At 34.8% G+C, this 13,219-nt stretch overlaps 2 long non-coding RNA genes across 4 annotated transcripts; one reads left to right on the forward strand and one right to left on the reverse strand.

Annotated features, from left to right (window-relative positions):
- Positions 1-678: 678 nt before the first annotated feature.
- Positions 679-9,554, reverse strand: LOC108971926. Of its 3 annotated transcripts, none has more exons than XR_001993588.1 (4): positions 9,484-9,554; positions 2,516-3,504; positions 2,209-2,444; positions 679-2,114 (listed from the first exon to the last, which is right to left on the reverse strand). It is a non-coding gene; the product is annotated as an uncharacterized LOC108971926 (long non-coding RNA). The 3 variants fall into 3 exon arrangements; XR_001993587.1 differs by lacking the exon at positions 9,484-9,554 and adding an exon at positions 8,842-8,922; XR_001993586.1 differs by lacking the exon at positions 9,484-9,554 and having other exon boundaries at positions 2,516-4,652.
- A 564-nt stretch (positions 9,555-10,118) lies between these two features.
- Positions 10,119-11,082, forward strand: LOC108971922. The gene is made up of 3 exons (XR_001993585.1): positions 10,119-10,181; positions 10,247-10,356; positions 10,423-11,082. It is a non-coding gene; the product is annotated as an uncharacterized LOC108971922 (long non-coding RNA).
- The last annotated feature ends 2,137 nt before the right edge of the window (positions 11,083-13,219 follow it).

The raw sequence follows: 13,219 nt of genomic DNA on the forward strand, positions 1-13,219 counted from the left end.
TTAGTACAAAATCTGATTTTATCAATAAATTTGACACAGATTCAGACTAAAAAAAGCCTGACATATGGTTGGTTGTTTGGGTTGAGCTTGGGAGGAGCCCGAAGGTAACCAATACATGTTAGCTGAGAGCTGCAGCAATTTTCACCTTGCGCTGTGGCGCGCCTCATTTTTGGGAACGGTTCGTCCTACGGCTATGATGACATACCATTTCGGTAGCAAATGACGTGACAAATAACTTTTGTTTAATAAATTTTACCATGAGATGCGTATTTCAGGCGCTAGGTACACAATTTCACGATTTTGGGCGAATTTCCGAAATTTCAAGGGTTGAAGATGCAATCCGATCTCAAAACAAAAAGTTGCATTGGAATCAGGAAGTACTAAGGCAACTTTTCCGCACCATTAGGAATCCCGATTCGAAAAAAGTCCGGAATTAACCCACCCTAATACACATACATGTATAGTGTATCACTAACGTAAGTATGCGCGATGATGTCACCATTTTACAAAGGAAATAAGAGTCAAAAGTAACAATGCGAAAATAAAATAAAATTATATTTTTCAAAGTCTTATCTATATATTTACAACAAAAAATAATACAAAAGTAATTCTTGTTTTAGCCAGATCGGCTTAATATAAAAAAGTCTTAAAATCACATCACAAAAATAGGTACGCATTCAATCAAAAACCGAATTCATGAAATTTTTTTTAATTATGATGAACTGTTAATATTTCGGTGGATAGCCTTTACTCGTTTTGACAGATTTTAACCCTTATTGTGTGAATAGCTTAAAAAAAATTTAATATTTCATTTTAAGCTCTCAAATCAACGGTTTTAACTTAAAAGAAAACCTTTTGTGAGTTCATTTAATTGATTTATTTATTTATTTATGTTTTTTTAATAAGCTAAAACTCTAGCCTTCGCCCGATTAGCAACCGGGTACCCGGGTGGAAAGCTTAGGAAATAAATTGTATATAATTTCTGTTAATGCATGCAACTAAATTTTATTAAAAAAAAAAAATAAAGAAATATTACACTTTTTTTTTATAATTAATGACATTGAACACATTGTACACGATTAACTGAGGTCTCGTCACAAAAAGGTTGGTGAGAATTGGCACAGGCCTTCCGTGTCTTTCGCCGTCTTCTTATTGGTAAAGCATTGCGGGAATGACAAGATCCTGGTACTTTGTTCCTACCGGTTTTATCTTTTGCAGTCTCTGGACCAGGATTTATCACGACTGTTTCTGTCAGTGTATGGCCGAATACACTTTCAACGGCATTCTTTGTCACAACAATGGTAATATTCCACGACAACAAATGTTTAGCAACTGGTACAGTAGTAAAAAAGTTATCCATGCAGATGTTTCTACCACTRCCTCGGCACGGAGCCGCCAATTCTTTAGCTACTCTTTCACTCTGATTTTTTTCCTCGAGTATTAATTGTTTTACCAGTGCACATGATCCCTTGCAAAGGATATGCATTTTCTGCATCACAAATCCACCAGATCTTTATACCATACTTAGCTGGTTTCGATGGAATATATTGAGTAAATCCAGTACAACCATGGTATGAATAAAGCTGTTCATCAATCGTTAAGTTAGCTGTTGGGTTGTACATCTGAGCTAAATTTAGATTTAACATTGTCCACACATCACGAATTGGAGCTGTCTTGTCTTCTTTTTTACGTTCGCTTCGAGTATTATCGTCGAATCGCAAAAAAACGCAAAATATTATGGAATCTCGTCAATCCCATCATCGCGTGATACAGCGAATAAGAATTTGAGTGCCACATGTCAAATGTATGATCTGTGTTCGAATTGTTTGCTGCAGCCCAAATCAAGATACCGAAGAACGAATAAATTTCGGGTATCGTAACGGGCTTCCATTGATGCTGTGAGTTTGGATGGTGAGCATTGAACTCTTGGAAAATTGTTTCAGCTTTTTTTTTGTGTGACGAACGATTACACGACAACATTTCCGTACTGCGATGAGGTCAACTCCGCTGGCGTACAACATTATGAGCTGCGGTCTGATGTTGAGTTGGTGGAGTTTGGTTCCACACTGTTTTATCTTTGGGAATAAAACTCCCAGATGGTTCTTGAGTTCTTCCTAAAATAATAATAACAACATTTATTTAGGAAAACATTTATTTAGGAAAAATAATTATTATTTCAATCATTGGTAAGAACAAATATTTTACTACCTTCAGGCTTAGCTGTTTCTACTCTATTGTCGTCATCCTCACTCTCGCTACTCTCAACTTCTTCTTCCACTGCTGAATTCTCTTCAGTCTTTTCTTGTGTCTCTTTAGAATCTTCTGGCTCGTGAATTACCTTGAGTTTTCTCTCACGAACGGCGTCTGCTCGGCTCCGAACAAATAGATTTCAGATGCCATTCACGATTCTACGTTGTTRTTTTTTTTCTTTAAATTGTCACCGACTATTAATATTTAAAGAAAACAATTTTTTAGAAAACTTTTTTCTTAGTAAAATAAAATATTTTTTTAATACTCAGATCGTGGGTACCCCGGTAACCGGTTGCAAAAAGACGTCGATAAAGTTGGTTACTAACATAAGGGTTAACCGCGATGGCATAGAGAAATTGGAATCTATCACCATTACTCCATAAGTGCTTTCTTTAAGTCATCTTTGCCTTTTATTTCATGTTTCCTTATTTGTCTATCGAGATGTTCCCACAAGTGTTCAATAACATTAAAATCTGCCGGTTGCCTTGGTGTGTTATACAGCAGCTATTCCTTGACAACTAGAGCTGCATGCTTATTGTCATTGTAATGTTGGAAGATAAATGATCGCTCAATTTTAATACTCTTTGCTTTAAATTATCCTTTAAAATGWTGAGATAAACAGATTTATCCATTATCCTTTCAATCAGAAACAGCTTTCCTATACCAGAAGCCGCCATACAGCCCTACACCATTATTGAGCCACCACCATATTTAACTCTGCCGGTAATGTTTTGAATATCGAGCTCTGAATTTGCTTTTCTCCATACTTTTCACGTCCTTCGGACCCAAAAACATTGAATATACTCTCGTCGGAGAATATAACGGTCTAGGTCTCGTGCAGTTTTACAAATTCAAGTCTTTTCGTTCTGTTAGTATTATTTACAAATGGCTTTTTACGGATGTTCCGATTATGGAAATCACGACGAATGGTTTGGGGATTAGAAGTCTTGCCAGTTTCTATTTCTTCCTTCTGGTGATTTTCTGTGCCTTTCGTACAATTATTCTGCTTTACTGCTCCGTGAAAATTATCGAGCGATGCTTTTATTAACGTCTTTTGCAATTTGACATTGAATTTTATTATCTTTTTTATCGCGTACAGATACAAGCAGCAAAAGGTGTAATGGACTCAAATCATTATAATACCTCAGACAATATTTATTGTGAAATCGAAAGCCGTGCCTCAAATGATGATTTTTGCGAGATTCAAGCCAATAACTCCTTTTTCGAAAATTTAGCTGATTTGGAAAAGGAGAACTGTTTTGGGGTTATAAGCGAAAATATAATAAATAAATGATATAATAGACGAAATACTAGAAGATGAGAGTGGAGATGTTATAGAAGACTCTGCAGATAATGCAGTGCCACCTAGCAGAGAAGCCTTGTTTGTATTGAAGCAATATTTAAGTGATGATGATAACTTAGTAAATATTGAGAAAATTCTCTTTAATGAACGTGACAAAAAAATAAAAATAAATGATATCTTTTCAACGTCAAAAAAAATTATAAATTTATAGGTACATAAACAAAACATGCAATAGTTATTATAAAAAGTAAATGTCGCAAAGTGCCGACTTTTTAAGATCCTATACATATAATATGCATTTTCTATGAATTTAAAGTTTTGTTAATTTTCGTTAATGTTTATTGTTTTTTTTTTATTAAAATATTGAATGGAATAAATGAAATCAAATAAAAGATTTGTTTTCGTGCAACATAACGCGATGTACGGTTATAAGAAGTTTGTGCATGAAATTTGTAAGATATCCGCATATAAGAAACTATTTCTTATATACGGACTCCGGCTAAAAGAACAACGGGATATAAGAAAAATATTAGTGGCATTTTCAAAGTTTCTTATATGCGGACTATACTGTACTTAACTAATATTTATGTTTGTAAACATTGTATCAAAAAAGGAACATAGTAAAAAAAGAAAGTTCACTTCTAAGTAAACTAAATAAAAATAGTTTTTTATTCTCAAAATATATAGAATATTTAACTGGCGCCCAACGTAAGGCACCAGCGACAAAAGGATTTAAATTAAAAGCCTTGGAGATTGACAAAATGAAAGATTTTGATTTTCTTGAGAAAGATGAAATCCAGATTTCATTAGGTCAGGATTAGGAAATAAGATAGGGAAAAACAGCATTTTCAATTAATAGTGCGAAATACGAATGGCGTCGTTTACCATTTGGTCTTAAGAATGCTCCCTCAATTTTCCCGAGATGTGTAGATGTATACTTAGACCTTCCATTGGAAAATGTGCACACGGAAATATATAAAGATGATGTCCTTATATTTAAATTCTACACTTTAACAACATATGAAAGACAATCAGGGGTGTGTGGAATCTGATAGTTGTCGGAATCAGAATTAAAACCGATCAAAAAAAGCAGTAGGTGTCAGATATTATTGGTTTGATATTCGAAACAGAATTTTTATCGGTTTTGGGTGTCACGGAAACCAATTTTATCGGGATAGATAGTCGCACATATATTTGAAATGTAAGTTAAGAAATCAAGTTATTTTATTGTTACGAATTTATTTATTGTTATTTGTATTAGAGAAAACACAAAAAAAAAAAGCGAAATGTTTTACTTATTGAGTTTTGGTAAAAAAAATGCGGATATTTAATGGGGGAGTGCTTTAGAGGCTTAAAAAAATCGATTTTTTTTTCAGTTTTCTTGTTGGAAGGGAAATAAATAATTGATTAAAGGGAAATTTCCAGGGTTTATAGTTATATATTTAAACATCATCAGCAAATTTCTTTGATACGAAATATTTTACATTTTGCCTTTGGGAAGAAAAATGAAAGTGTAAAATTCTAAAAATTTTGAAAACAAAAAAAGTGATTTTGGACTAAAAAACATTTTCTTTAAATATATGTTCAAACTTAACTTTTTTAGTTTTTGTAGTTTAAAAATGAGATAATTTAATGCTTAACATAATAATCTTTGCCCTAATTCCATATGAGGTTTTTTTTTCTATCCTGCCCCCTTTATGTCCAAGCTCTCATATACATACATATGTTTCTGCTAGACACTCGGTCATTATTCCCTTCTAGCTTCGACAATATTTCGAATTCTGATCTATAACTTTGGGGAAATATTCCTAGATAATTTTTACCTCTTTAACTTTGGAAATATTTTTAAAGAGGTAAAAATTATTTACCTCTTCAAAAATTACCTAGTAATATTTCCCCAAAGTTATAGATCGGAATCGGCAAAAAAAAAAAAAATAAATTTTTTGAAACTTCTAAAGCAGGCTCTCCCTTAAAGAATATTTACAAAGCGTAACAAACGTTATTTAACACCCAAATGCGTCTTTGTTCATTCGATAAATGTGATCTCTTAAAATCTTTCTTTAATTCGGAACTCTTTAAAAACTTTAATAGTATTGCATTCATTTGCACGTTTTGCCACATTAGTAAACAGCTGATTCGAATATTGGTTTTTCGTATGTTCGAAAAGACAAACATCCAATCAGATTCTGTGACACCATTGAAAATCAGAATTGGTTTGCAATTCTAACAGCCAAGCAATTCTGTCTTGGATTCCACATCACCCCGGATTGCCAAACGCTACACAACGCCAATATAAAAAACTTGGACGAAAAATCACTCTTCTTATTCTTAGGCCACAAAATAAGAAATGGAAGTATTAGAGTGGACCCAAAGAAAAAAAAAGATATTAATACATATTAATTCTAATTTATTAAAAATTGCGCACCATATGTAAAGCTTTGACCATCTATTTGAGAGGGGAAAATGGAAACATATACAAGGAAATACTTAAAATTGTAAAACCAATCATATAGAACAAAGTCAGCCGGATGTTTGAAAACCAATATGAGGGTAATATAGGCACTAGGTCAAGTTGTCGCTCAAATTTATCTATTTTAAGCACAAAGATACACTTATAAATAAAACACGCTCGACGTCCAATTTCCACAGTGGCTCCCGTAAGACTCTCTCATACCATTTCGTTGGTAGAATTGAATTGTCTTTATCGTATTTAGTTAATGCTTTATCGCGCTTTTAGTAGTGTTTAACAGTGTCATTGTATTGGGAGTCAGCGGGTTATACTCCGATTTAAACCATTTTTACACTGTCGGTAAAAGTTCTCATAAGATTCGTAGGTTAAATGGCTTAAGGGATATGTGCATTAAACTTGATAGAGGGCGGGGCCCTTTTTAAAAAATTGTCACACAGGTCCCCTTTCGCATCATCTGTACCAAAGTACAGTTTTATATCTTAGTTAGCGCTTCGTTATGTCAAAGTTTCATCGAGATATCTCAATTTTAACTTAAGTTACAGCTTGCACGAACGGATCGACGAACGGACAGACAGTCAACCGGATTTCAACTTTACTCGCCATCCTGATCATTTATATAAGTATATACATATATGTATATCTATCTCGTTTAGTGAACAAAACTATAATACTATGTAGTAACTGGTTGCAAGAGTATAAAAAGCAAAGTAAAAACAAAAGGATACGAAAGAGTTTGTATCTTTGAAATATTAGAATAACAACCTTCATAACAATTTACTAATATACACAAATTGCACAAGTTAGCAATTTCATTTGAGGAACATCCTATCAGGAATAATATATTATTAATATTAATTATATTACTCACTGTCTGTATTGTATTTGCTGTTATCAAATTATACGCTGTCCACAGAAATATTACATATCAAAGACAATTTCAATGAACTTATGCTCTAAGATCAGGAGATCCTTTTTATAGCAGCCGGGAGAGTTAATACACATATCTTATTAAGATAACAATTTATYTTCAATAAACAAACCACTTAACCTTCAGACTTATGCACACGTCATACTCAACCTTCAGATAATTTAACATAACATGCTTATCTTTTACAGCGAGCATTGACCAATCAGAGAATTACAGCCACCACCAGTCTACAAGTAATTGTATATAAACYAGAGCAAATGAAGGATGCGCGTCTCTTATCGTACATATGTATGTTGTTGTGTCTATTCAGGATTTGTTCGGAAAGTAATAAGACTAAGAGCACCTGGAGAATCAGGACAAAGATTTTCGCGCTTTGTGTTTCTGTGAGTAGTGCAAGCCGAAAATGCATCGTTTGCTAACGCGACAAAGGCGTTTGTTTCGGTGGTACCAGGTATGCTTGATCAAGCAATAAGCAGGATTGCCTTAAATAAGTAAGCAAAAGTAAAGGCAAAAACAAAAACCAATTATATATATACCAGGCCTTTTTTGCGATGGAGGCCACGAAGCGAGACCTGCGACTTTGACAAACACCGACAATGTGACTCGCGTGCGAAAAATTATTTTTTAAGAGAGGGGATCCAAGCAGCATGCACCCCTGCTCTGAAGGCTATTTCGGAGAATGCTTTTCGTGACGCCTTCGATGCTTGGAAATCGCGCTGGCAGCGCTGCATCGAGGCAGAAGGCAAACCCTGGTTTATATATCATTATATATAAATGATCATGATGACGAGAAAAGTTGAAATCCGGTTGACTTGGCCTAGACCCTACATAACTAATATCTGTATATATAGTATAAAATGTTCGGTCGCATCCGAACTAAGCTTACTTGTTACTTGGAGGATAAGCCGCGGAGAATGTATCAATTGAACAGACCACAGATCTAGTTGAATGAAACATCTATTTCAAGTGGCTCAAATGTCGCACTTTTAGTTGCGGATCTGATTGGATTTATTAATTATTTCCCCCTTTTCTCTCCTCTTAATTCGCCATTTAWTAATATGATGACCCATTTATGTATGTAYAATCAAAACAACGCCGATGACACTGACACCAACCGTTCAGTCGGCTAGCAACGGGCCACCAAACGGCCTACCCCAACGCTCTGAACTGCACTAGCACGCGCATCTATTTGTGCCACGGGCCACCACCAATCACCTCGTCCCACGGAAGTAGGTCGCAGAAGAGACACCTTATGGCATCGCCCATACCGTTCGCAACATTGAAGCATTTTTATGGGTGACAGCAAATTACCCAAGCACATTGGCATTGCTTGGGTAATCTGACTCACGAGTGACCACGAGCCTGTAAGATTTACATTTTAATTACATTTCACATTCGCCACGTCTTACTTACATTTCACATCACGAGCAATAAAGCATTATCACGATCACAGCACACATGAGGTCACCACTCCTAAAGGGACCCATTATCTTCTTTTTCCCGATATGACAACGAGTACGGAGTTAATAAAATAAAACAAGTAAAAAAGGGAAATACTTTAAGGAGTAAAACCAATCATAAAGAGTAAAATCGGCCGGATGTTAGTTATATAGCGGCTGGGCCAAGTTTTCGCTCAAATTCATCTATTTTAAGCACAAAGATACACATTTGTGAGTAAAATACGCTTTCTTATTTTCATTAGAATAATTCACATATTGGCCGATATATGCGATACAAAGCCAACTGGAAATTCGAAAATTTTTATATTGGATATATGGGGGCTAAGGGCAGTATTGGCCCGCTTYAACGCATTTTTGACTTACAGACATACAATTAAAAGATAAGAGTTATCTTCTAATTCTAGTAATACATAAAACATCACACACTGACCGACAATTTCGATCATCAGTCAACTGCAACTTTTCACACCGGCTCCCATAAAGCTTTCATACCAGCTCGGTGTTAAAATTTAATGTCTCTGGCGTATTTAACTACTGATTTATAGCGCCTTTAGTAGTTTTTAACAGTATCGTTATATGGGGAGTGAGCTGGGTTATCCTCCTCTTTCATCCATTTTCACACTGTCGGTAAAACTTCGTATGAGATTTGTACTCAGCAAATTTGGTTTCTGGAGCTTAAATGTTTATGAAATATGTTCATTAAACTTGTTAGAGGGCASTGCCTCCTTTATCAAACATGTTTTTCTCACATATGACTCTTGGTACTGCAATTCTCTGTACTAATGTAATTACAGCTTTATCAGCCGTGCTCCCAATTTCACATTCACAAATTTCCTTGTGAATTCGGTTTGAAATCACATATTTGATGCTCCCACTTTCACATTCACATTATTTTTTGTGAATCGAATCCGAGTTCTTTGTTGGCAGTGAAATTGAAAAGTAAATGGCAAAATGTGTTAAAATGAGAAATTATTTTYTATAAGAAAATTTTTTTATATATYCTTTGATATTTGTAGGTGCTACTCATGACCTTTTTAAATTACTTATTTATTGGTATATACGAATTTTTTACATTATTTGCTGATATATTCAAAAAAATCATGCATCGCTCAATCCGAAAGGAAATATTCAACAACAGCTGTTAGTGAATTGCTACAACGATAACCGATTGTGAGGCAGGGTTGACTTGCTTTGCGGAACAAATTCCCARCGATTCATTTCGTGTTCGTTATAAATTTTATAAAACTTTATGTAAAGGTGTATTCTTTAATTTATTTAAGTAATACTAATGTTATTTCTTTTATTAGTATTGCCGGTTTCTTTGAAATTTTAAATAATTAACATTAGCTAATAACCTTGTTAGTCCGTCGATGTTTCTTACAAACCGGAATATTTTTCATCGTATTTGTAACAAATGTGGGAGCATTTTACAAGAATAAAATGGATTTTCTGTAGTATTTTATGCACTGAATATTGTTTGCTTTATGATATTTGCTTAGAGGATAACCTCTTTGCCTTGATATTAATATGAAAAAAAAAAACCATACGATTTGACTTCTGCAATCCTTGGCATGTCCAACATATTATATCCAAAACAAAAATTATTGAGTTAACTTACTTAAAGAACAATGAATAGTTTTCATACAATATCAAAGCATTCTTAAATAAAAAACAACGCGAATTTAAAATCACAGCTGTGGCAACAATGCTTAAGCTCGTCAGCTGTTTCATGTCATCCGAATTATTTGAGGAAAACGAAACCAGCAACATGTAAGTAATTATTAAATTTGTTAATTGATGTCAATTTTATGAGTATTAAATAATCTTCATTGCAGGGGCAAACATAAAACTCAAATGCAAGATAACGTTTTCGTGGAATTCATGAAATTGAACCAGGATTTAGGATGCTGGTCCACCTATTAAGGTCATTGCCGGTTGGAAAAAAGTAAGGCATTTCAGGTTAACAGCAAATATAAATGTTAAACAAAAGTAATTCGGGTTTTCTTAAAAGGTATGGCCCRATTGGAAAATGCATATTCGCAAAAAACTGGGGCACAATAAGAAGGAAGGCAAAGCCACCGGGGGAGGTCCATATGATCAGACCGTTATTTTACCAATTGAGGAGGAAGTTGCAAAAATATGTGGTCTGTTCGAAATGGTGAATGGGTTTTAAGGTGCCCTTACTTTTGGAGTACCGGAAGAGGACACAGAAGCAGAAAATGTATCACAACGCACTGAAGAGCCAATACAAACCGAAACACCAATTGTTGAGGAGGTAGCTGAGCCTACCCCAAAACGTCGAAAGTTAGGGCCCCAAACATCAAATGTGCAGTCTTTGGACGAAGTGTGTGCTGCGCAACTGGACACCATGAAAACCATTGCAACCAGTCTACAGAAAGTTATAACACATCAAGAGGAGCATAACCGCCAACAGCTTGAGCACCACCGCATAATTCAAAAAATTGAGGCAGAAAAGTTAGAAGTTCTAAAAAGGCTGATAAATAATAACGTTTGAGGTTCTAAACTTTAACTTAACATGGTTTATGTCATATATAAATATAACCATATCTATTGTAAAAAATGTGGCACAAACAACGATGGGAACATTGGATATTTATTTTTGCATCTCGCTGTAGTATACAAATCAATATTCCAATAAAACATTAATAATAATTAATAAAACTGAAAACTCCAAATAAATACATAGAAAACAAAATTGTTTAAATCTTGAGTATACTTTGTTATAATTTAAAGTTAATTGGTAAAGAGAAAAGACTTAATTAAAAAGTAGTGAATTAGGCCAGTTACTGTGACAAGTATTGCGCTATTTCATTTCTTATTGAAGTGCCATCTTGTTGATCTTCGAACTCAGTTGCTGGGTCTTCATAGTCAAAGTTTTCGTCGTAGCTACAGTAATCATCTTGTAATGGTCCAGTATTCTTGCGGYAAATGTTGTGCAAAGCACAACATACGTTTATAATACTACATGCAAATCCGGGCTCATAATTTAAAGACCGTTGCATGCATTTAAATCTGCTTTTAAGTAGGCCAATAGCGCGCTCTACAATATTTCTAGCAGCGGCATGTTTTTTGTTAAAAATATGTTGCGGAGATCCATTTTCAGCGCTCCTAAATGGAGTTAAAACGAAATTTTCTAAAGCATATCCCGAGTCCGCCAAAACAAAGTGTCAATTTAGCGCCCTGGAGAAATATAACCGAGCCTGACTGTTTCCAAATAAAAGAGTCATGACAGGACCCAGGATGTGTACAATCAACAGCAATTATCTCCATGTTGTAATTGCAGACCTTGGGACCACAATACATAGTAAATTCTTTAATCAAATATATTGATTTTAGAACATACCACCATGGCATTAAGGCTAAAGTATCCCTTTCTATTGAAATATACAGAGTCATTATTTACGGGCTTCTTTATGCGGATATGTGTGCCATCTACGCATGCGATAATATTAGGAAGCTGGAACTTGTTGTTAAAATATTCCTTTGACTTTTCCATATCCTGCGGTGTCATTTTCAATGTGATGGTATCATTGCATATTAAAATCTCCAATTTTCGAATAATTTTGTGCAGTATTTTGCCAAATGTACTCCTGCCAATGTTGATATGGTGGTCCTTTGCTATTGCCAATTGGTAGGAACCANAACCCCTCTGTAATATTATTAAACGAAACACATATTGCAAACAATATATCAGCTCATACTCCAAAAGCCTATGCTGGTCACTTTTATAACCTTCCTTCCGTTACATCAAGCAAACAAGGTGTTGCAATCCTGATTAAGAGAAGTATACCGCATAATATTCTCCCAATATCTCAGGAAACTTCTAGGATTCAGAAGATTATAAGATCTGCTGGCAATCAATCTATATCACAAACCTCTCCTAAACCTCGTAATCATAACCCTCCTTGGTGGGATAGTGAGCTATCTTCTCTTAGACTGCAAAAGCAACAAACATGGCATCATTTCAAACAAAACCGTTCGTCATCAAACCTTGTTGCTTATAAAAAAGCTAATGCCATTTTCAGAAGAAAATCTAAGCAAGCAAAAGTTAAATCTTTCCAGACATTTACCAGCAGCATTAATTCCTCTTCTGACCCTAAAATAATTTGGTCAAATATAAGAAGACTATCTGGCAATATTTCTTTCTCTCCTATTCTTTCACTCAACTCCTCTCAAGGCAATCTACTATATCCACAGGACATAGCTTTAGAATTTGCCAAATTTTTCTAGTCAAACTCTTCTGATTATAATTTCTCCTCTGAATACTCGTCTAATAAGCACTCTTTACTTGCCTATAATTACGTTTCATCCGCTTTATCCCCTTCAGCCGAATATCTCGACTCAGATATATCTTTAAYAGAACTCAATATAGCTCTTTCTGCGGTTAAAGGTAAAACGCCTGGGTTAGATAAAGTCTCCTATCCCATCATCAAACATCTTCCATCTCATCTCCTCAAGCGACGTATCAACCATTACAACAATATTTATCGAACTGCCACCATACCCCAAATCTGGAAAACCAGTGCAATCATTCCTATTCTAAAACCGGGCAAACCTCCATGCGAAGTTACCAGCTATCATCCTATTTCCATTCTACCCTGTCTAGGAAAACTTTTAGAAGAAATTGTTGCTACTAGACTCTCTTGGTTTCTCCATTTCAATAAACTCATTCATTCAAATCAGGTTGCATTCAAAAAAGGACCAAGCACTATCGACGCTCTTTTACACCTTGACCACTTCATATGTGACGCTTTATCTAATAAAAAGCACGTTTCACTTCTTTCGCT

This window comes from Bactrocera latifrons, unplaced genomic scaffold (genome assembly GCF_001853355.1).
Source record: "Bactrocera latifrons isolate USDA-ARS-PBARC rearing strain unplaced genomic scaffold, ASM185335v1 scaffold_366, whole genome shotgun sequence".
Lineage (NCBI taxonomy): Eukaryota > Metazoa > Arthropoda > Insecta > Diptera > Tephritidae > Bactrocera > Bactrocera latifrons.